Source organism: Onychostruthus taczanowskii, unplaced genomic scaffold (assembly GCF_017590055.1).
Source record: "Onychostruthus taczanowskii isolate IOZ18803 unplaced genomic scaffold, ASM1759005v1 scaffold27, whole genome shotgun sequence".
Taxonomy (NCBI): domain Eukaryota; kingdom Metazoa; phylum Chordata; class Aves; order Passeriformes; family Passeridae; genus Onychostruthus; species Onychostruthus taczanowskii.
In genome coordinates this window covers 3233377-3254756 of record NW_024500017.1, presented here as the reverse complement: position 1 = coordinate 3254756, position 21380 = coordinate 3233377, and the positions used below count along the sequence as shown (strand labels likewise).

General features: G+C 40.9%; 1 protein-coding gene across 1 annotated transcript in view; it reads left to right on the top strand.

The window, feature by feature from the left end:
- Nucleotides 1-21380, top strand: part of EXT1 (exostosin glycosyltransferase 1) — a 176040-nt gene that overhangs the window by 44181 nt on the left and 110479 nt on the right. The gene's annotated exons all lie outside the window — the stretch shown is intronic.

Genomic DNA, 21380 nt, shown 5'->3' with positions numbered 1-21380 from the left:
CAGAAGTCTGGTGTAGAGAACTGGAAATTAAGATATTTGCAAGTTTGCAACTGTTTGTGATTGGAATGTGGGTTGTTGCTTTCAGTCAAAAGAGAGACTGAAAATTTAATTAATAAGGATGATTCCAATTAAAATGCTTATTGTTTTGCTTTCCCTCTTATATGGGAAAATGCAGACCCTGTTCTGTAAAAGTTCCCCATGGCTACTTTAGCACAAATATATAGTTATTCTTTCTTCATTACTGTTCACCACTAATTATTAGTCACTGGATCACCAATGTGTGACTCTACTTGCAGTTAAGAATTTATCTGGATTATTCTGGAACTTCCTCTTTTTCCCCAAGGTTTAAATGGCTTTATCAGATTATAAGGAAAAAGAAAACTTAGACTCATTACGTAGGTCTGAGTTGAGGACCAGGGGCAATGATCTCGCTGCATTCTCTCATTCATTTTTTACTCCACAAATAGTGGTGCATTCTTGCCAACAGGCAAATTTAATTCCTTGGCAGTCCACAAAGTTCCTTCCTCCCACTGCCGGCTGTTCAAAAAGTAACCTGCTATTAATGTTCATGCTATTAAAGATGTTCATGTTGTATGGTCCTTCACTGTGTTTCTTATTTTCCAGGATCTCTGAGGACCAGTATTGTCTAATTTGGGATCCATTGCTTAAAATAGCCATTCCTTCCAGCGCTACGAAAGAGGAAAAGTGCTGTGCCCAGTGGTTGGATTGGTACTTTGCTGTCAGTGCAAATATTTGAAAGTTGATTTTGTGCATATTTTGCTATTTAAATCTATCTATTATTCCTAAAAATACATAAAGAATTTTTCTTATGCTAATTAAAAGCATATTAGGTGTTTTTAGACCAAAACAACTGATGTAAGATTTTTAAAATGGACTATTTTAGAAATTATTTTGAGCTGTTTTAGGAAAGAAAATGGGCAAAAACAAACTATTCTTTTTCTGTTTGTTTTTTTTTTTTCCCTGTGTCATGATTTTGACTATAGATACTTTTGAGGCTTTAAAAAAATAATCTAGTTCTGTCTTGTTGCAAAAGATTAGTCTGTTGTAGTCACTAGGCAGACATTTGTACAGTAAAGGTGTTAAACCATGAGATAATGTGTTTGGAGGTGCTGGGAAGCAATTTGTCTTGTTCTGCGTCTTCTAGAAAACAAACACAGTAGTAAAGGTTGTTTCATGCCTCTTAATTTATTTTTGTGGTCATTAATTTAACCTTAATTCTTTATTTTCTCTTCTTACCTTGAAGATGGATTTTGATGAACCACCAAATTTCGTAGTATTGGCAGTAGATTGCAGGTAGACTGTTAACTAGAAATGCATAATGGTTTCTTTCCTTTTTGACTCATTTGGTTGTCTGATTCCAGTGGTGCCAAATGCCAGAGTTTGGAGTTCTTGTCACCCTCATACCTTTGGTGAATTTGAATTTATACTTAAACGTGCCATATATATTGTTTCAAATTAATTTTTGGTACACACATTTTTCTCGGCCATTCATTTGAGTTTCTTCCTGCTTTCTGAGGGTTCAGCCCTGGGCGAAGTGACCGTGACAAAATCCATCCTCTGGGACTGGGGGTGGGAAGGAGTTGGATTCCTTGTGCAATGAAAGGGAATTCAGTGAGAGGTTCTGATTTCTCTCCAAAGAGTTCGTTACATTTCCTAGCAAAGGCCAGATACTTGTTACTAAAAACTGTTAATTGGATTGAATATGCTTTTAGACAGTCATGGGGGTAGTAACAAAGAGCTTTCGGAGAGGATGGACAATGCCTTGTTCTGAGCTTCAGGATAAATGCGCTCATTATGAACTGATGGGGTGTTTCTCCACAGTTAAGGTTGCAACTACTTTCCCATTGTATTTTGTTTTATCAGGTTATTTGTTTTGTTGTATGAGAAAACTTGGATTCGAAAATGTCTTTTGTCAGTTAACTTTATTTTTAACAAAGCTTTTTTTGTGTGTTTCCAGTGCTAATTGAAGTCCATCAGTGGCTATATGATTTAATGGCCTTAATAGGAATCTCTGAGCACAAACAAAACAGAGTGCTATAAATCACAGCATGTGCAGGGAAATGTAATTCCTTTCTGTGGAGAGGTAAAGTGCAAAGTTACTGAGCTGTGTTATATTACATACCCTGCAGGTCATCTGAAGAACTGGGATTTCAAGAGTTACTCACTTTTGTAGAATAATGTCACATAAACAGAATAAAGTACAAATATCAGTGACTTGTTTTCTTTGCGTGGCCATAAGCAGTGCTGCTGTTGAAGCACTTTAGCAGTTTACTGTGCTCCCATATACTTGTAGGTGCACGGACAGTAATTTAGCATAGCACATTTGGTGGCAAATGTTGTTGTAAAATAACTGAAGGTAAGTTGTTTTTCAAATATACACCTCTCTGTGGTTCTGGTAACCATGGTAATTGGCCCATGATATTATATGGAGATACCTTAACTTCTATTGGGATAATGTAATTTTATTTAATTTTTAAGTCATTGGCAACTGTGCAGAAATGTTTGCGTGAAGATGAGGAGAACTGCTGTGCAATTGCTGGGACACATGGAATATTGTTCTAGCATCTGTTTTTCAGTGTACTGTATTTTAGTGTACGGACTGTAAAATCAATCTTTTGCTCCTTTTGCTAGCAAGACAAGTTTTAAATTCAAAAAAGAAATACGGCAAACATTCACAGACATATGCCAGTAAAGACTGCAGTCGGATAGGTGTGATTTCCCATCTTTTCTCTCTTGACCTTATTAGCTAGAAAATCTAGGATGTCATCTCAGACTAATTGTGCTGCTGGAGTGTATGCATTTTACTGAGCTGAGGGATATCTTGATGTACATAGAGATTTAATTATCAATATATCTCTTGACAGCATTTCAGGAATGGTAGAGAAAAGAACAAGTGGGCTATATTTTAAGCTATCATTGACATCTTCAAACTCCATAGGATGTTGACAATGCATAATGTTATGTAAAATTCCATGGTGGGAAATTGAGAGCTACTGTCAAGACTCAGAATTAAAATAAAAAAGAAAATTGCAGAAGGAAGGAAATAAGCAGTGGATGGCAGGTTATTTCTTCGTGAAATAATGTGTCAAAAATATGTATTTTATTGCTGGTCTTTGCATCGTTCTGCTACCTTATATGCAGATCTACCTACTGTATCTTCTGTGTTACTCCTTCCCAAAGGGAAACCAATGGTGCAAAGATGAATTGCCGAAGCTGGTAAACTCCTAAGCTGTGTTAGTCCATGTGCTGTTTCCTGCTCTGCACTAGGATTTATGGAAAAGGAAGTCAGTTAGTTGCTCTAATGGGAAGTATGCAGAGTCCCAGTGTGAGGTGGATGCAACTAAACCTCTAAAGAGCACAGCAGTTCTGGCTGTTGACTGGGATCAGCTCTGAAGAGCAGGAGGTTCACAGGAGGTGAGCTGGGTTTCCTTTAATGAAAAACCAAACAGCACTTGAAGTAGATAGCAAGTTCTTAGCTTGGGTTTGTATTTGTAGTAAGGAGTGAAATTTTATATTAATGACGTTACCAATTTGTATTTGGAATAGCTGGGGCTGGGGGGTGGTGGGGGTAGGTAGAGGAAGAAACAAGCTTGCAAAACAACTACAAAATAAACTAGGACATTTCTAGTTACACATGCAAAACCAGAAGGTAAGATTTGAAAACAAAATAATTATATTTGCACTCACTTAAGTGTTCGTACCTTTTGATATGGTGTAATTCCACATGTAGGTCCTTGAAACAAAGTGCAAGAAACCTTCTGCCCTGTTTCTTTTATTCCAGTAATGTTGTAAACCATTTAGGATTAACATTTGTAATCTGGTGCTACTTCCTGGACTGAAGTATCACTGTGTAAAGTGCTGGTGTGTGTTTGCTGTCATTCCTCATTACTCACATGCAAGCAGCAGTCTGCATTGATGACACGTGACTTTGCCTTGCTCATGCTGCCTTAGTGTGGATAGGAAGGTCATCTGCCTCAGTTGCAAATATTGGAGTTTTAGACCACAAGAGCATAACCCTTTCCTTTTTTTTTTCCCCCCACTGAAATGCTTTGATATGGTAATGATCAAAATATGGTGTGATTCCAAAAGAGGTATACAAACTTTCTTGTTCTTGGCATAAAAATATTACTCTCTGGAAACACCTTCTGTGTCAAATGATGGATATGTTCCTGTGATTTATGTAAGTGATTGTCAGGAGGTTTTGTGGCTCATCCAATTTTAGCAGTCAAGTACTCTTTCCTTGTCACTTATGACATACTTGATGAATTTTCATGATTAGCTAACGTGCTTCGTAATTGTCAAAACTTTGCAATGGTATTCCTTGGAAATATTGAGAAGGGGGAAGTCAGCTCTACCTCCCACTTCTTCTGCACAGCCACACTTTTTTCTTCAGTTCTCTTTTATTTACCTTGCCCAGTAGCCTTTTGGATACCTCTCAGTTAGCTTTGGTTAACTCTTTCTCAGATTCATGCTTTGTTTGTCTATTCTTTAGCAAACAACTGTGTTGTTCTTGGCTTGGGCACAGGAATACCTCAGTATAGCAGCACATAAATTATCTTTAACAGAATGGTTTTGGTAGTAAGACAAAGTGCTGCTGAGAATGTGACACTGATGTTTTCCATCTTGTATTTTATCACTTGCCTTTTCTAGAGAAATATTGACAAAACTGTGGGGTTTTTTTCCCTACACATAACCTTTTCAGATGCTCTTGGTGTCTCTTTTGAGTCGGTGTGCACCTCATTACCTTGCTGTCCCCATCATTAGTTCAGACATTCCAGCAACCTGTCAAGTACATCCTTCCTGTCACCAGAGAGATCGAGTTCTTTATGGTGTCTTTTATAAATGTTTAAATCTGTGATTCTGTGATTTCTGGCTTGGTGACAGGTGAGACCCCTAATGGGCAGCCTCTGTGGCACTGGGGAAGGACCCCACCATTACAGGCAGCAAGGCCAGCACCTCCTTGCTGCTCTCACTGCCCCTGTCACTTAGCTGTCTAACATGGCTGGCAATAATTACAGTGCAGGGAACTGGGAAGCAAGGGAAAATGCAGAGGAGCCTTGTGGTCCTGCTTTGGGTCTCCTGCACTCTGGGAGAAGGCAGAGAGGGCACGCAGGGTTTGACTGGCAGTTCCAGGGTCAGCTCTGGCTGAAGGGCAAATGGCCATGCTTGGTGTCACCCCTCTGGGGAGAGCTGCTGGCTCCCTGCTCATGCAGGCAGTGCAAAGAGTGCTCCTGGCTCTGCTGTGAAGACTGTGTGCCTATTGTTTAAGCTAAAGCCGACTTACTCTTGGAGAGTACAGGATTACTCCCTGGAAGGGCAGAGGGATCAGGTGTACCTGCTGTGTCTGTGGGGCTGTCTAGGGTCCCCCTGACATCCCTTCCCAACACTGGGTGTGCAGAGTCTGTCATGTCCTTCTGCCAGGCTCAGCTGGCTGCTGTTCATGTACCTTGTACTGGGCTGTCTCAGAGATCCCTGTCTGATGTACAACATCTTTGAGGGGAGAATACGTATGCGGCGCCCTGCAAGGCTCTGAGGGTGTATTTTATCAATTGTTTTCCCTCCTACCTTCCATTTCAAACCTTTCTGTGAACTTTAATCCACCCATTAATTTGCCTGAAGGAAACACGAGTCTACTGTTCTTGAATCTTGTCAATGACTCCTTGTTGCATCAGAAGTTTGTCTCTGGAGGCAGGAGCTCTGGGTGCCCAGAAGAGGATGCCATGCTGTGCCAGCAACACAGCATCCATTAGGAATGCTGTGGAAGTGAGGCCAAGCAGTCAATGCTGTTGTCATCACACGTTTGACCTGGACCCTTCTTTGTGCCAGGGACACCAAGAAGTTACCAATGATTGCAATTGGTGCAGCATTGCTTGTTGCTTAAATAGTGTGATGGGGGTTTCATATTATTTTTTTCTTTTCCTTGGTAAAGTTTTGAAATTGAATCCTTTGTCTTTGAAAAGTCTCCACAAAAATAAAATCTCTCTGAGAGGAGAAACTGGTGGATGTGCTTTCTGAATTGCTTACATAAATAACTAGAAAACTCATTTTCTTGTCTCTTGAAAGTATTGCAGCCCAGTGTATCTGGTGGGGTGCAGTGTTCCAGGCTTGCCCCTGGGTCATGCAGAGGCCGGTGTGTAATTATGCCAGTCTGTTCACAGGAAAGTTGCAATGGTGAGACCTATTAAAATCTATAGTGAGTGTAAGAAAATATTCTACTGGCCTCTCTATTGCTTCTTTCTCTCTACAATGTTTAGCCTTCTTCTCTGTCTTCTTCATCAAAACCCACGCGATTTTTTCTCTGAAATCTAGACTCATCACTCATCGTGAATCTTGTGGTGAAGTTGCTTGCTTTGTGGAAAAGGGGCATTAAAATGGTTTTAAAACTTTAAAAATCTATAGTCAGAATGAAATTTGAAAATAAGTGTAGTGGAAGTTCTGTAGCTGTTACTAGATGATGGCTATTCAAAGGCTTTGACATTTTTACTGTTGGTTTAAGTGGGGTGAATCTATGCTGGAGTTTGTTCCTCCTGACAATCCAACCCATATGACATTATAGGAAGACATAATGTAAAATCAAAGGGGAGTGGGGAGTATTTTAAAGCAAGTAGCAGTGAACAGTAACTGAAAGCTTTCTAAAATCCCAGGAACTGAACTTCGGTTTTGATGGATCTTACTGCAGATGCCAGTTTAAAAGTTGTCATTTCAGCAAAGGAAGGAGCCAGGCCCCCTCTCTAGGTCAGTTCAGCATCAGAGGTTTGAGAAGAACTTGGAATTAAAATGTAAAAATTAATATTGAAGAGATTTTCTGATTTTTCTATTTAGAAGGTTGCCTGCATTAAAAAAGTGCTCTGATGGCTCTGTAGCAGTCAGCAGATACCCAGTGACTTGGACACTCATCCCTGCCCCTGAGTCCCCTCCAAGGCTGGGGGGGTGGTGAGGACAGGCTGCCTGACACAGGAATCCATCACCTTGGCATTTGGGGAGATTACTTGCTACAATGAGACTTCAGAGGGAGTTTTCTGATTGCCTCTGCATTCCTGGGTAATTCCTGAAAAGGCTACCCCAGCAACTGATCACAGAGCTGCTATAAAGCAAATTCCTGGATGACACCACGGTGTCAGGTTCCAGTCTGTGTTTCCTCTTTCTGCCCCTGCAGGAAGGTGTGCAGGGCTGTGCCTGTGCGGGCATGCTGAGCTCCATCTGCAGCCGGTCCCTCCTGGCCGGGGGGGAGTGGGTGACCGTGGCTGTCATGTGGTTTGTTGCTAACACAGAGCTGACAGCAATATTGATGAGTGGTGGTTGAGTTGTGCTGGAATAGCTGAGACTGGTAATATTTATGGCTGCATTAAACCCCACAGCGTAAATGCGCTCCATCCTGCATTTCCACCTGCTTTAGATGTGTTTCCAACCGTGGATTTCCAGTGCATTAGTGTGTGTGTGTACATGTGTGCATGTGCACAGATTAATCTCCAAAGTGGTCATTTCCAGTAGAGTCTTAATCTGCAGTTTCCTTTGTAGGGAGCTGTCTGTCTGGAGAGTAGATTTGAGCCTTTATTCCAGCGGGTCACATGCAGGGCAGGCAGCCAGCGTGGATTTTCCTAGTTCTGCTGTGCAGGAGACCTAAATCTTTTTACCTGACTGGGTTTTCCTTCTCAGCGGTGACACGTCTGTGATCCTTCCCTGCTCAAACCCAGATTTCTCTCTTGAGCAGACACTACCCAATTTGTCTGTGTAGCTTATGCTTTTTTCTGCCGGTATCTTTCTGTGGCTTGGACCTTACAGCTCCTCAAGGACTGAGCTGAGATCAGCAGTTCTGCCTTTATTTATTGTCCTGCCTCCAGCAAAGCAGCGTGGATGGTGTTTAATCTACAGTGGTTCCTCCACTTGGCTGCCCCTATTCTTCTCACGTTTGTTACTGAGTCTGATCTTGTATTACATGAATACCAGCATATATGAAAATATCTAAGTGCTTTGTGCTGGTAAACACTGTGTTATGGACTGTGACCACACAGGGAGCTGGAAGTTTCCCTGGATGTTTCTAATGGTGAAGTTGCCCTGGAGCATGGTTTTTCCAGTTGTGACCATCACAGTAGCTTTCATGAAATTTTGCATGACCACCTTTTAAAGGACCAGACTTCATTGCTAGAAAATCTGGATAGGCAAATCCAGTTAGTGCTTATGAAAAAAAGCAATTAGATTTTTATAGATGAAACCAATCTGATTTTTCTAACACTTACAAATTCAGCTTCCTAAATGATATTAATCAACATGGCATAGGAGAATCAGTCGATTTTTACAGTAACTAGAGCAGCTGTGCTCTGGGCTATGGCCCCAGCCTCTCCAGTTAAGGGATATTGTATGAGATATGATATGAAGAAAGCTAAGAGCAGGCAGTGCTGTGCTCTTCTGAGTGAGAGTCTTTTGTTCTTTGTTGGAAGCTGAGATTGAAAGGGTGAGGTAACTTTTTCTGAGAATACTTGTAAAGACTATCAGAGTTTTATTTATAATTATAGCTCCTCTTCCTTCACCTTCTGTTATCTCTTGAGTTATTTACCTGTGTGAAGGTGCAGAGGGCTGATGTGAAAACTGTGATGCACACAACTCAGTGTCCATATTTTCAACAATTGTTGGGTTCAGAAAGGAATACTTGTCTCTCCGTCTTATTCTTCAGCTATCTTGAAGGAATATTTTATATTTCTTTTCCACTAAACCTTTTTTTATTTTTCCTGGGTATGTTGATCCTGTCTCTTACCTTCAGAAGTTTTGAATTCCATCCTACCATGTGGTTTTCAGCATCTCTGTCTTTTGACTGCCACTTGCAAACTCCTGGCCAGCTGGATGGTGTCACCTGGATTGGGCCTGGGGGCCCTTGCATATGAAAGGATCCTTGCTGGGTCCCTTGCTGGGTGGTGTCAATGTGCGTTAGGACTTCTCCAGTGGAGCAACCCGGAAAGGAGAGGCAAATCAGCACCCCCTTGTGAAGTCAAAGCACTTATATTAAAATGTGAATGGTTTAATCCAGATGTGAAATGGCCTTTAGAAGAGGTGGCATGGAAAGAAGTGGTGGGATTTGGTTTCACGTAGCACTGTCAGTTTGTGCCTTCTTGAAATCTCTCTTAGATCTTGTTTTGCATGAAGACAGTTGAAATATTGACAGTTGTTAACATTTGTAAGTTTAATAAATGTTCTTTACATCACCAAGGTAGATGTATATTCTGAAGAACATGCACTAGAAAAATCTTCATATTGGTAAAAGAGATACTGAGTCTCCCTGCTAATGATTATTCAGTGGTTCAGTTCATAGTCACCAAATGCTGAATTTCAGGCTGGGAGGCACTGGGATGGGCTGGTCCCCTGGGTGATGTAGGTGCTCTGTGCTGCTGAATCAACTGCAGGGGGCTTGAGCTGACTGGGGGATCTTGGACCATCAGCAGGGTCGCTGAGGGTGGTACAGCAGAGCTGGATGACTCGGGCAGTGTGTGTGCATCCTGCCACAAGTTAATGACTGTCTGCTACAAGAAAGGTGCAAGAGGTGCTATCCAGAGTGACAGTTCACATTCAGGAAGTTCTCAGCAATTAAGCACTTTCTTCTTAATGAAAGTTTGCTTTTGCACAGTGAATGTGACAGGGTTTTAAAATTTATTGCTTTGACTATACCTACATACTTTTTACACTCTAAATAAAAATCAGAAACCTTTGAAACAAAGTGGTAAATATTCAGAATATAGTGCTTTCTGGAGGATGTGTAATGTAGTTATCACCACTCAGTTACAGCAAGATATTTACACAATGTAGACATTGTTACTTAAACTCCTAGTAATACAATTATTCCATTAGTTACCAAATCCTGAAATAACCTTAAGCCCGTGAGATCTGAGTTAGTTAATGCCAAAGGGAATATACTGCATTTTAAACAAAGCAAGCTATTTTAAACAAGGATTAGTTATTTGTCTTTTGTCTAATGCTTTGCAGTGTATATTTGAAAAGAAGATTCACATTTTCTGTGTGCTCAGATAACAGTGAACTTTTCTTTCTGGATTTTGGAACTATAGTGTTTCCTAATGAAACACAGATAAGGAAAAGCTCTCCCCTCCCCCCAAGTCATTTGAAGTTCTCAGTCCATTTGTCACAGAGAGATATGTCACCCTAAAACAAATCTGGTATGCAGAAGAGCACTCAGCCACTGTTCTCTGGGGTAGAAAACCAGCATTGGTCACCTCACTGGTGATAGCAAGTCAGCAGGACTGTCCACGCAGACCAGATTTATGTACATAAACCAGATTACTGGGTTGGAGGATGTGAGCCCTGCAAAGGCGGGTTCTCAGGTTGTACAGGTAATTTGTTTTTGTTTTGAACAGATGGGAAAGGTGGATAGTTACTGGTCTAGGGAGAGTGGGTGGATACCCTGTTACTCTGACTGCCGGTGAGTGTTTATTCTCAGCCTTCAAAAATATTTCCCAGGTGTTTAGTGCTGGGCAGGGGTCCGTAGCTGTGGAGCCTGAGCAGGTTTTTCTATCCGTAGCATCAATACCCCTGCACTAGTGTGTGACAGCAAGTCACACAAGTGTGACATCCACAGACATCTGGGTGGGTCCCCCCTTTGGTTTTAATAATCAGGTATTTAGGTGCTTAAATCCTTATTCAAGGCCCTGGGAGAATTTGGGTGCGTAGTTGCTGACCTGCTTTGGCCCCAGGATGGTTGTGTGACCCCCAAATGATTTTTGAAGCTGTCTGACTGTGTCTGTACATGCTGCAGAATTGGGCCGTCCCGCCTTGCCTCCTTCATTTTGGCTATGCAGGGGCATGTAATTGGGTCAGAAAACAGGCTGGAAATAATAGCAAGGTAATATCCTTAGTTTCCCTTTGACTTTATTCCTCCAATTCTGTGGTGGTCGTTTTTGAAATTTTTTAAGCCATGAGGGTATTATTTAAGCAGTGAGGGTATTATGTTAACAGGGGTGATCAAAAGCTTGTGACTGAGCTAATTTCAGGCTTGTATTTAATTATACACTCTCTGTATTGGGTAATGACAAAATGGTGTCCTTTATGGGAGTCCTTCCACTGTTTTTTTCTCTAGCCCAAATTAATTACTGATGGGAAAGTAGGAGCAAGAGTAAGACAGGGCTTATTTCATACAAGAATCATCATCTTGAATATTCTTATTGTAGACTGTAATTTTCTTTTACCTTGAGCATTGTCTAAGTAAGTTTATATTAAACATTGATCCTGTTTTGTTGAAATATTTGCATGGTTCACACTTTTGATTTGTTAAAACAGCGCATTTGTAGTCACCCATTCAGGAAAGCTATGCCAGCTAGCCATAATTTTACTTGATATTAAATTGTACATGATGGCTTTGAAAACAAGCAGCTTGTAGGATTGTGTACTGTCTTTCTTTTGAGTCTCTTCCAGAACTACAGTTTAAGTGTATTTCTGGTTCTGCCTGAAATTTTGACTGTATGGCATTAGTTTTCAAAAGACTTCTGGTGAGGAAAGGGTCCATGTGCTACCAGACAACCTGAAACAAAAGAATTAATATTAAAGCTCTGTTTCCCTATAAACTTAGGTATCTTGGGGTATTTGGATACATTTTTCTAAATCAGTTCTGACAAGAGATTCAAAACTTCCTAGTAGCCTAGAAGTTAGCTTCAGTAATTAAAATTTCTGTGTAAATAACTAAACTGATTTTTAAAAAAATTTCCTTTTAAGGGGAAACAATCTGATAAGCAAAATATAAACAAGTGCCCAGATGGAAGACAGCTATTTTCTGGTGTTCTTGCATTCATGTTGGTAATTGAGAACAAAATCCAGATGCCTCCGATGTCAGGTATTTAGAACATGTATGAGCAAAGTACTGTTGAAGGAGACAAACCAAATCAAAACTAGAAACTGTTGCATTGCCAATTAATTCTTCCTTTGATTCTTTGCTGTAGACTGAAATGTTACCAAATTAACATTTTGGAGATAAAATTTCTTCGGCAAGTTTAGCAAAATAAATTTTAAACTCTCAGCAAACACATTCATATTATACAAATTTCTCTTTATTCTTATTCCTTGCTGTGGTCTGTGCCTGTCTTTTGAGCAGAGTGATTTTTGTTTTGGGGTTGGTTTTTTTTTGAAGGTAGTGCAGCTACTGCAGCTGTGTAATACTCATTTTTGCACTGAGCCAGGATCTGTTGTCAGTTTGGAGGTGCTTCACGCTCGGTGGCGATGATTTCCTTTCTACCAGCACAAACTCTCTAAGTGCACAATTGCCGCATTTTCTGTGCAATCAAAAACCTTCTCTAGACTAAAGTACTTGTGGGCAGAGGTTATGTTTTATCCTGGGTGTGTCTGGAGCTGTGGACTTGTGGAACACACTCACTTCCTTTAGGTGTAGAGGACTTTCCTCAAAAACGTTTCTGGTTTTAGTCTTGAAACTTAAAGCCTTTTTTGGTGAGAGGAATCTTTCCTGCCTCCTCCACATTGCTCTGGTCACTGTCTTTTATTTTTTGTTTGCTAACCTTAGTAGCTGTAATTACAATATGATGTCCTGTCCTTAATGCAGTTTTTCCTTCTTTCTGTGTAATATTTCTGCCTCTTGTAAAGAAACACATGGTTGCTTGATTTTTTTTTTTTTTTTTTTTTAAGATGAGGTAGAAATTCTGATTTCAAGGCTCAGAGCATCTACCTGTATAAGGGATTGGGTGCTGTATTGCCTGATTTTCCAGGGCCCAGCATTTTATGTGTGAGCAATTGAGTACTTCACCAGTTTTCTGCTTTGGGATTCCTGGCTACCTGTACTGCTTTGCCTGTTCTGTTGCAATACTCAGCACATAGGCATAATCCCTGGTTTGAGAGATAGTAATTATTGAGCAGATGCAGCATACAATGATAGTGAGGCTTTTAAGCAGCTTACTGATACAGCAGTTTAAAGAATGTTTACCAGCTATAGTAACATTGCTTCTGGTTGCCTGTCTTAATTCATTTCAGATTAATCTGTCTTATAGTCGAAAGGAAAATGAAGTGAGTCAATAACTTAAAGAGTTATGTAAAATCTGCACAGTGCTAAATAATTGTGCAGTTTTATGTATGCTGCCAAAATTGGAATGTCAGTTTGACATAAATTCGCCAAAACAGAATGCTAGATGATCCTACCTCTTCCTCAAATAAAAGCCTTGAAACTTCTCTTTATGTACTGCTTGGGAGTTTACCAATCTTGTCTTCTTTCACAGGATGTCTTAGGCATACTTGTTTTTCCGTATGGCAGTTAACTAAATCTGTCTGTGTTCTGTGTGGGAGTGCGGGGGTGTGTTTCAGAGGATGATGGTCAGAGGTGTATGTGGATATGCACACAAACAGTATGCCCCATTCCCAGCCACTCATGTTGAACAAATAACCAGCTGAATCAGATAAGGATATGACAAATGAGATACATCTAATTGTATCAAGAGCAAACAGACTAAAAGTGACTAAATATTTTGGCAGAGGGCCCTACTGAGGAAACTAGATAAAGTGTTTCTGTTACATTATGTGGGAAGGAAGAGAGGGTCTGAATTCTCCCCTCCTCCAAAACTCTTAAGCCCAAAATACGATTCTCTTTGACTGGTTAGAGCTGTTGAAAAATTGGCAAAAGGCAAGCTTGGGGCATGCCAGTGCCAGATATTAAAACTCATCATGTGGAACCTATGGCTAAATCCTTTTGCTTATCTAACTTTCTGTAGTTTGTGACTGTTAGTTAGTTTTTCCTATTTATTTTAGAAAAGGGCCAGTGGGAAACGTCTGGGCTCCCCACCCTAAAGAAAATAAATTGTGATTTCATCATGTTTTGGCCTAATCTCTTTATTTCATTGCAGGCATTCAAATCTCCCCTGATTGTTGGTTCTGCTCTTTCACTGCATCCAACTCAAGCTTTGCAAACGTAGCTTAGGGCTTATTTCAATGTATATTTTCAGCTGCTCTGTGTCAGCTGTTCTGTATCAAGGTCCATCCAATTTCCTTAGTTGCTTAGTTCCTATTAAACTTCAAGCTCTGAAGGTTGCTTAGACAAGAATCTCCGTTTTTTTACATTTGAGTTTTTTTCTCCCTTCATGGTTAGTGTAAGTTGCTAGGAACAGTGAATACAAACAATTCAAGGGGATGGTAGTCTTTTGCATCCATTACAAACATTTTGTGTCCTTCACATCACTGCTCATCATGGACAAACGTCTGTGCCTGATTGTTGAATGCAAGACAAATTAGTTAATGAATTTTTTTTGGTCTCAGTGTGCACAGTATTGTGTTGCACAAAATTATGCCCCCTTTTTTATAACACTGGTTTCTTTAATTCTTTTCTGGGACAGCATGCATTTGAAGTCTATATATGTATTAGTTTTCTTCACTGCCATTTAGATTAAGCTAAAAGGCAAGCTTCAGTGCAGTGTATATAACCTGGTGTGCTTTGTAGTATCATCAACAAAGACTGCATGACCGCTTTTTCATTTATCCATTATCAGTGACAGTTCATGAGAAAAATTCCTTGACTTTGAGGGCCAATTGTGTGACTTCATTCTGTGTGCCTTGGGACAACTTTTCTTATGTGGTAACTGGATACGCAGACACTATTTCAGTCTTGAGAGCTGAATTATTTTGGTAAATGAAGCTTATAATTGTTTTACTCCATTTTCTTGTGTATAGCTTACTGCCTTGACCTGAGTTTCTAAATGAGACAAACGGCACCAAACCTGTTGTAGCTCAGTCTCTAGATAAGAATCCTGCCTGCACCAAGCCAGAGACCTGAGCTGCTTTGAGTGTGGCAGTGTAGCAAACAGATGTGGAAGGCCCAGCCATCAGGTTTAGGGGTACTTGGAGAGTTGGAGTGGGGAGAGGAAGGAGCTGTCTCATTTTGATATCTGTCTTGGGATAGAGGAGGTGAGAGAGCATGAAGAGAAAACCTGCTCCTTTGGGAATCCTGGCTCATTGCCAATGGCAGTTTCAGCATGAACCTGCCTCAAGACCTGGCTCTGCCCCTTGTCTTGGTTTCTGACAAAACTTGTTAAGTGCACACAGCTCCTTCTTATGCGATCTTGACCTCTGCAAAGATTTTGTAGAATAATGCTGATTTTTGTCAAAACTGGATATTTGCTCGCTTGCTTGCAAAAGTGTTGAATAACATGTGCCACCTGGAAAAGAGGAGATAGTTTTTTCTCTCATGTGCTTGTTAACACAAATAACATGTATTATGATAATAATATATCACCCAGAAAGCAACACTTCAGTGCTTCTCTGTATATGCTAGGATGTGAGTTAAAGTGAAGCAACAAAGATTGGGGGAGCATCCTGTGGGAGGAAAATATAGTGCTTTCTGCTTTTTCACAGGAGACTTGAGATTTACATTTGAAAACATTTGGTTCGTCAGCTTTTGTGTCTTGTTTTTGCCATTGAAAATGTGGGTGAAATAGGATAGGTTGGCTGTAGAAAAGGAGAGCTACAGAAATGGAGCACAGCCAGCATTTGTTTCTGGCTTGTTAAAACAGACCATGCAGATGTCTAGTAAGAATGCCAAGATTCACTCTCAGCAAAGTTTTAAGATTTTCAAACTTTCTTAGCAAACCTTAACACTGATTTGGTACCTTGTGAGGGAAAATCCACTTCAATGAAGTGCTGGTACTGTTTTCTCTATTACTTTGTAGCTTCTGTAAAAGCCTTCTCAGTCTGAAGACTTGACTGTCCTGAACTTGTGGAGCTTGGGAGACCTAATGAGAATGGATGCACGTGGGATGTTTGAAGGTGGGAATGATCAGACAGGCATGGATAGGGAGTATTGGCATGAGATTTGAGCTACTCAAAAATACAGTTTTTCGTGTTTCTTGGGTTTTAGGTCATGAAACCACCATTAGTGCTAATAAGAATTTGTGTGGCTTAATCTTCATAAACAGCATTAACATGCACCCCGCAATACTTAATGTGTTAATGTACGTGAAAACTGGCTTTCAGCTAGCATATTTGATTGAGGCAAGATGGGGTTTTGGAGGTCATTATTACCACGCATTAAAGTAAAATTTATGTTGCACAACTCAAAACTCTCAAACAGATGGAGCTGGAATTGCTCCCAGCATCTGGCTAGAACACCAGAGCTTCCTCAGGAAGGGGGAGCAGCGATGTAAGAATTCAAACCATCCCTCCACTCCTTTTAAGTAAACCCTAACCATGCAAAGTGAGGAAGCTGTGGCACAAAAAGCTTTCTTTGCTACCCAACACTTCCTATTTTGTCTTTCCTTGGGGGTTTAAAATTAACAGGATGGTCTCCAGGCAATTGCTGCTGGGGTGCGGGTTTGCAGGAAAGCCAGTGTGTGGTCTGCCCTCATGGGAGGGGGAGACTGACCCTCCAGCCTTGCACTTGCTGTCTGCTGGCATCTCCTGCCTGCCAGAGGAGCAGTCCTGAAGTGTACAAAATGCAAGGCTTGGGGTCTTTATTGTATAGCAGGAAAGCAGTGTCTTGGGCTGAGTTAAAGATGGACAGGCGAGAGGAGTGTAGTTTTTTGCAGGAAGATGGCTTTGAGGCAAGGTGCTCACACAGGTGTTCTCCAGGCTTTTGTCCTTGACTTGAAAGAGGTGCTGAGTACTATGGGATGTGTAAGCTGCCACCAACCCGGGAAGCTGGGAGTTTCTGCCATGCTTGATGCCGAAGGAGTCGGGCTGATTTTTCTTCCAGCAAAGCACAGCAAGTCATCTTTCTGTGCAAACTCCTGTTTATGTAGTGTCTCCTTTTTCATACTCGTATACAGGTTTCATTTGATAACTGTGTGAAAATAAAAACACTGGGAAAATTAGGCATGTGCCAGTTTTTAACTTAGAAGTGAGATTACCTTAGCCTTTGCCACATATTATTTAAAATATTACTCTTTATGTCTTGATATACATTTTAATGCCCTTATATTTCCCTGGAGCTTGTAGACAGCATCTTCATGAGGAAGGGCCACAAACATTACCTACTAAACCAGGAATTTTTGTAGTCTGTAAACTACACCATAAATTTTACCCTGACCATTTAGATAGAAAAAGGCCCACTACCCATAATTAGCACTGTGTTCGAAGCCTGCGCTGCTTGCATATTGTTTAAAGAATTTAAGAGAAATGAATTTCATATGTGAGGCTTTCTTTGTAAGCAAAGGGTAAACCAAAAGGAATTTCCTGGGATTGTTGCATATATTAGATCTGAAGAGCTTTTGGGGCGGTGGTGTGTTTAAAATATTGTGAAAAGCGAACCTTAAGCACAGAAATTGAGGTCATTAGGCTTTCTTTGTACTGAGAAATGCTTGCATATGGACCAAAGCAAGGAGTTTATCTGGCTACCTGCCACTGCCTCCTACCTCACTCTTCATAGAAAGCATTTTCTTCCAAACATAGCAGAATGGGAGCTCAGCTTAAAAGAGCCTTGTGGTTTAGATGCCTTTACAATCGCTATGCAGGCAGGGGAAAAAAATGTATGACCGAGATCCTATTACGTAATTCGGGGCTCCTACATGCAGAAAATGTGAAACTGAATTAAAAAAAAAATATAATCTCCCAAAGGCTGTGTTGTAGTTCTGTCAGGAATGGTGCTCTGTTCACAAGAGTGAAAGCAAGGGAAAAATCTTCTGCGTTAATACAGATTTAATTTGTGACTTCTAGCTTTTGATAAAGTAATTCTCTTAGACAAGTAGAAGAAGAGTCTGAGCTAAGGCAACACTGCTCTTTATAACAAGATGCAGGACTTACTCTAACAATAGACATGATGGCTCTTTCTTTTGCTCTTCCCACTTGTACAATTTTAATGGCATGGGAGGAACTGTGTGTACTAGTAGCCTTGGGCTTTTTTGAATTCTGATCTTTGGTATACTATAAAATATGTCCATGAGTTATAATTAGTGGAAGCCCCCCAATAATTAAATGACATCTGCTTTTCATCAGAATCGTGGCATCGTTAACCCCAGAGCCATCGTTTTTCACTGGCTTTCCACAGCCTCCCGGGCTGCTGGGACACGACTGCTTAAATTGCTTGCTGCAGCCTGTCATTGCCCGGGAAGATTAACGGAAATAGAGAGTCCTGGGCTGTCCGGTTTGGCAGTCAAGATGGGGAAAGTGCCATCTGCAGAGCAGCTGCTGTTCCTCTGGCCTCGATTAATTTATCTCATATTGCATAATAGCCAACATTTTTTTTCCTTTGTGCAATATTTGACCTTCTGGGACAATCATTTTCCCCTGGCATGTGTGGGTGGGTTTTTTCCTTTATCTCTTCTGTGACAAGCTTCATTTGAGGCCATGCTTTCAGGTCCTTTTGTAACCTTCTGCCACCTTGATCTGGTTTTGCTCTACTGGGTGAGTGTGAGCTCTTGGGGCGAGAAGTCTCATGCAGCTCCTGCCTGTGAGTGTGTGTGCAGTCCCTAGTGTCCTGCTTCTCTTTTCTCACCTCCATCCCCAGGAGCTTGTTATACCTCAGTATGCTCATGGATTAAGAGAAGGTGTGCCTGAGGCTACTTTTGAGACACATGCTAGGGAGGGAAGTAGAAACCTTCTGTTGATGAATTTATCTTGGAAGTGCAAGTGGTGGGTCTTGTTGCTTTCGGGCAATCTTGAAGGTTATTTCATTGAAACTCCTACAAATTTCACGTAGCTCCAGTGGTTTTTGCTCCTATCTGTTTTGTTCTCTAATCAAACAGAAAACCCCAAATCAGTTCATTTGGACACAATTACCGTGCAACATCTGTTTAAAAAGCAAATGATGTTTGTGAATACTTGTGGTGATGAAATGGTTGCTCCGAAACAAAAACCAAACACTAAATGAAACAAAACTCCCCAGCTTCTACAGTTTTGCTCCACGAATTTAGTGCATTTGCAGAAGAGGAAAAGGAAGTAAATACAAAAGAAAAGAATGCAGCTTGAAAGTAACCCATTTCTTCAGTTGAAGAGTTTTTCTCATTATTGTTGTCTAGTTGTAAATAGCTTTGAGGCTTACATTCATATGGTCCACACCAGGTTTATTCATTCAAACTGTTTCTAACCAGGTATTTATTTTACCTGGAAATGAAGTTTATCTTTCTGCTTTCTTACAGAATGTGGCCATTTCACAAAGAGAATGTTTGATTGGAAATAAATTAAAATTGCTTTTGGTTTGGCTTTCTTTCCTCCAGATGTGAATGTGAGTCTGTCTCATCCCCCACTCCTTTGGTTTTTTCTTTCTCTGGGGGGAAATTACTCAAATTACTGCAATTTTTATTGTACTATGACAGAACATCATGCATGGACCACTAGAAGCAGAGGGCAGATAAAAAGTAAAATTTTTGTATTCTTCTATATCTGATAAAGAATTCGCACCATTTTTACCAGAGTTGAAAGCCTGTTACAGCTCTAGAGCCCTCTGTCAATCCTGATGTGTTGCTTGAAAAAAAAAAAAAAAAAAGATTATATAGATGGATTTTACTTACATTTGCTAGGGGGTTTTGCATTCATAGGTTATAGGTATTTGTAGCTGGCTTTGAGATGTAAAAACTCCACATTTTTACTTTGGATCAGAAGAAAGATACACATCCTGTAATTTTAAATGCACTAGGGAAATGACATGAAAGTAACATTTCCACACAGAGAAAAATAATCCATTAGGTTGTTCATGGGTTCTTCAAATGTGCTGAATACTTTTAGATGCTGCTGCTGAATTCAGTAGCACACCAGTGCTGTTTAGGTTTGGCAATTAATCCCCTTTGTACTTTACCTTTAGCGCTGCTTTTGAAGCTTTTTGGTTTGTTGTGTAATTTCAGCGAATTGGCCTCTTCTCCTGTGAGGCACACATGGAGGCCGAAGGAAGGTGGTCCTGTGTTTGGGAGAGCTTGGGTGGATGAAGCTCCTTTGAGCAGCTGCTTTGGGGGTGCTCCTGCTGTGTGAGCCGGTACCAGGGTGTCCATCCAGGGAGCCTGTGGCAGGGGTGGGGCTTTGAGAGCCAGGGAATCCTCCTGGAGAGAGGGTGGGAGACACACAGAGAAAACTCTCAGTGATTTGGTGTGAAATACCCATGCGATGCATCTCATTAGAGCAGGCTGGCTGGGAACCTCCTTTTGTTAAGCCCTGGAATGAAGCACAGCACCGGTTTGCCTGCTTTGTCTTTCCCCAGAGATTTTTGGATAGGGTTATGCTGTTCCTACCACCAAGTGCAAGAGCCTTATAGCTCTCTCCCCCAAGAGAGGTGGAAGAAGAGGTTAGGATGTTTTCATCCTTAGACAGGCTATTCCTTTTGGCATGAAAAATTACGTTTTGGAAAGATTGTTTTGTGCTCTGTGTGCTGCTGGACAGGTGCAGGACAAAAATTGGGGCCAAGTCTTTCTCTTCCCTTGGTCCCAGCAATCCTGGTGGGCTGCCTGGCCCCAGGAGGCACAAGTGGGTGGGCCATGGGGAATTCCTGTGCCACTCTGGCAGCCCTTGGGTGGGATGCCCTAGTGTCTTCACACTTATTGTCTGCCTCTACTTTCAGCTGCTGTTTGACACCAGGTAGAAATGAGTGGAAGAAGCAGACAAGGCTCCTAGGATGCCAGCTGCAGTGTACCAGGAGAAAAAATGCTATGTCCAAAGTGTCTTTCTCATCTCCCAGCTGATAGCAAAGCAATGGGGAGTGGGTAGGATTAAACCCCCAGTGAAAATTGAAAGTTCCCATCTTGCAGCCTTCAGTTTAATTTTGCTATTTTAAATCAAACTTTTGCTCAGTGGTTTTGAGTCTAGACTTTTTGATAGGAAAGCAAGGGAATAAAAATATCCTTGTGTGCAGGTTGTGTTTGCAAAATGAAACACTTCCTCCCCCACTTCCTCTTTAACCAAGCAGATCCCTCCCACAAGAAAACTGGCAAATCTCAGAGCTGATCCCAACCCTGTGAAAAGTGTCAGAGCAAAATAAAGGCTCCCAAAGCAAGTGATATTATAAAAAAGGGAGGGAAGAGGAAAACCCTGGACTTTCATATGAAGCTGAGCTTGTTTGGAGGGCAATAGATGCCAGCTTTCACTGCAGACCCAGTTTATTGTCTGTGCCCTGGAGATTATCACCTCCTCTTTCCATTTGATCATCAAGAAAAATGGAGACAATTTCTCAAAGTAAATCTAAAATATAATGTAATTGCTACTGCATTACTTTTTCACAAGGTTTTGTATGTGGAGGTCAGGGAAGGATCAGATCAAAGGAGACAAGGATAAATGAATGATACCAATAGGAACAAATCAGAAATTAAGTGTGATTACTGGGAATTTGGGCTTTCCACATTAGCAACCAATGCCTCTGTTCTGCTGGGAGAACAAATCAGTTTTAGACCTATCTCTTATGCCGGTTAGTCATGTTTTCCAGCCACAGAGGAAAATTTTCCCAGTCTGCTCCCTATGACTTG